The sequence below is a fragment of the Bactrocera neohumeralis genome, unplaced genomic scaffold (assembly GCF_024586455.1).
Source record: "Bactrocera neohumeralis isolate Rockhampton unplaced genomic scaffold, APGP_CSIRO_Bneo_wtdbg2-racon-allhic-juicebox.fasta_v2 cluster10, whole genome shotgun sequence".
Classification (NCBI taxonomy): domain Eukaryota; kingdom Metazoa; phylum Arthropoda; class Insecta; order Diptera; family Tephritidae; genus Bactrocera; species Bactrocera neohumeralis.
Genome location: NW_026089623.1, coordinates 19,853,733 through 19,857,183, shown reverse-complemented (window position 1 = coordinate 19,857,183; position 3,451 = coordinate 19,853,733). Strand labels below are relative to the sequence as shown.

Genomic DNA, 3,451 nt, shown 5'->3' with positions numbered 1-3,451 from the left:
AAGAAAACTTTCACATTTGACAATGTATCTTCACAAAAGTTGACACAGGTTATTTTCTAAGACACCAATGTAATCTCCGAAAAAAATTGTTCAGATCGGTTAACTATAGCATATAGCTGCCGTACAAACTGAATGATCGGAATCAACTGCTTGCATGGGAAACTTCCTCATTTGACGATATTTCTTCACGAAATTTGGTATGAGTTATTGTTCATAGAAATAATGTAATATCGGAAGAAATTGTTCCATTTTTAATTTATTTGAAAGGTATATTCCGAAGTGTGTTGTTACTCAAAGAATAAGTTCTAATTTGTGTTTTTGAACTTTTTAAAACTGGTTTAGTTGTTGACTATGCAAAATATTCTAAATTGCGTCGACAATTTGCTGAACTTAACAAAATATGTTATAATAATTACATAAACAAAGTAAAACATAATATTATACGTAATCCAAAATCGTTCTATGATCTCGTCAACTTTAAGCGCAATATTTCTATTTTTCCATCCGCGATGAAATATACGTCTACAATATTTTTATACAATTTGTTATATGTTTGCTCTTAGTTATGTTGAAAGTTGGTTTAAAGAATTTAGGGATCCGCTTACTGCAAAAATTCGTTTTACATCTTTGGTGAGGCCTATATTAGAGTATGCTTCTGTGGTATGGAACCCTTGTTATCAAGTCCATTCCGAGAAGTTCAAAAACAATGTTTACTTTTTACCTTAAATCACTTGCATTGCGATTCCAGGTTAAATTTCCCCCGATATACTAATCGTTTAAAACTTACAAATCTACCCACTCTCACTAGTCGTAGTTAAATGATTGGTATAATATTTCTTGGGAAACTTATGAATGGGTCATAGTCCATCTGTGTTGTCTAATATTAATTTTAACGTTCCTGTTCGATCAACCATGCAGTTTATACCTTTATTTTTTTAATTTTGAGGTAAACGAACCATTCCGCTGTATACGTCACGATTTCCAGCACATTTGATCTAACAGATTCACTCTTTACCATTAAAAAACTATTTTATCAACTCTTAACAAGTAACATTTAAAAATTATAAACTTACTTTATCCTGATGATGATGAAATTTTTGTTACTGTAGCAGAGCAACTTATGATCGCAACGCTTAAAATCCTTATTCGTTTTCTGACTCAGCTAATTTTGCAAAACAATTCCGCATTATTCACCTCAAACCTCCCCCACCGTAAACATGTTATGGTTTGCAGATTTCCGAGACCCTGATGAAAGCGTAGCGATTGCGTATTCGTATCGAAAACAAAAAGAAAGCTGGGTCATCGTCAATCCCTTTTGTTACTTTTGTGGTATTTATATATACTAGTAATAACCCCCGACTCCGTTATTTAAAATGAAAAAAGTAAAATTTTTTTTTATAAAAACTCAATTTATTCAAGTACTTCATGGAAAACTACATTCGTAGTGGTTTTATTTTGGTCGCAAGTCTTAATTTTGATATCTTGAGAAGATCGTACTCGACTCAATGCGACATACAGCTGGCCATGCGTAAAACAATCCTTCTTGAGGAAAACACCAACTCTTGCTAGAGTCTGCCCTTGAGATTTGTTTATTATTATTGCAAATGCTACAATTATTGGAAATTGGTGACGCTTTAAAATAAAAGGAAGTGTTGATTCGCTGGGCTGTAAATTTATACGGGGCAATAAAATTTGTTTCCCTTGTGATTCACCGGTTAAAATTTCGACCTCCAAACAATTACAAATTAGTGCTTTTACTATCAAGCGAGTCCCATTGACCAACCCTTCATATGTATTAAGATTGCGGATTAACATCACAACTGTTCCAACCTTAAGCCTTAACTCATAAGGCGCTACTCCACTGAAATTAAGGGAGTTTAGAAATTCTGTAGGGAATCTGACATGCTATTGAGGATCTTCAGAAACGACAGTATCCACGCTATAATATACCCTTTCTTCACCGGGCAACATATTTACTATTTCGCTATTTATTATCGTACAGTGATCATTTTGTGATCACAAAATTGCCCGATCCTTCAAATGGTTTTGACTAATAACACCAGACTGAGGCTGAAATACCCAATCCACTACTATTTCATTTATCTCTTATGGTATATTGATTTTCGACTCTGGAGAGAGCTCTCGACCTTCTCCAACACGCAAAAGAAAACTGTTGTATAAGGATTCTTGAGAACGCATATTCGTTGAGAGTTTGAGACACCTAAAAAATTTCCAAAGTGAGCACCGTTTCAAACAATTACCAACTATAGCGGCGCGTGAGCTATTGGGCACCACAGGAAGAACTTGCCTGAAATCACCACCTAATAAAATAACCTTTCCACCAAAAGGTATTTCATTTTGGTGAATATCACGTAATAATCGATCTAAGCAAAAGTAGCATGCTAATTCGGCGAGCATTGCGATTTTCTTCTCTGGCCCTCTGTTCCTCTTCGCGTTCAACCTGCGCCATATGCTTATACTCATTTGCCAAGGGGTTAATATTTGAAAGCATTTCGTAGATTTCTCTCAGCAAATACCTATCGCAGTTTGAATTATGTTGTGTCCTTATATCAGTTGCTTGATCCGTGTCAAGAATAAACAGCTGGGCGTAGGAGGATTCTGAAGGATGATCTGCATGCAATGGACCTACCCTATGATATATTGATCCATGTATTCGGAAGCAATATGGTCCGCGCCTTGTAGGCTCCGCAATTTTCGCTTCGAATGATGCAAAAGCAAACGAACTATTTAGCTGCCGAATATTCTCCAAATAGTGTCCCCGCCAAAAGCTCAAATCATTTTCTAACACAGCTTTCAAAAACTCAGGTACACGTAAATCTTGAAGTTTAACTTTTCCGCCATGACAACATGTCGTAAAGCCATTTCTTACCTAGTAACAATTTCAACCAAATATTAAGACAATATGTATGTATATACATATATTACGAATATAAAACAATGAAAAGTATAGGTACCTTTTCACTTCCGAAATGTTTTGCTTTACAGTGTAAACATATATTAGACAAACCCCCAAGCGAACTATACTCCGGAAGAACTACGGAGTTTAGGGCAGCTTTGAAATAACTTGCCATAGATCCTGCATGACTACGGCTCTAATAAAACAGGTCAATTCATATACATACATACATACATTAACAATTAAAAATTCCTTTTTATCTATAACATTCACCTCTTCTCTTCGACCTGTTAAAATCCTTTTTCGTCTAATTCGCCTTTGGTTTGGCATTTTATTTTTAATAATTAGTCTGAATCTGAACTGAAATTCGATGTAGTATGTATGTATTCGCTGGTAATAGCCGCCTTGACTTTTGGAAGAAAACTGAACTGACTCAAAGCTTACCTAACGCAATAACACTTCTAATCAAAATAACGCCGACAACAATATTTCTGTTAGATTTTGCACTTGCGTCTTCGCCCATACATATGTATA

At 35.1% G+C, this 3,451-nt stretch overlaps 1 long non-coding RNA gene across 1 annotated transcript; it reads right to left on the bottom strand.

Moving 5' to 3' along the window:
- Positions 1-2,838: 2,838 nt before the first annotated feature.
- LOC126765516 (uncharacterized) lies at positions 2,839-3,209 on the bottom strand. Its single transcript, XR_007668484.1, has 3 exons — positions 3,191-3,209; positions 2,976-3,113; positions 2,839-2,890 (listed from the first exon to the last, which is right to left on the bottom strand). It is a non-coding gene; the product is annotated as an uncharacterized LOC126765516 (long non-coding RNA).
- Between the last annotated feature and the right edge of the window lie 242 nt (positions 3,210-3,451).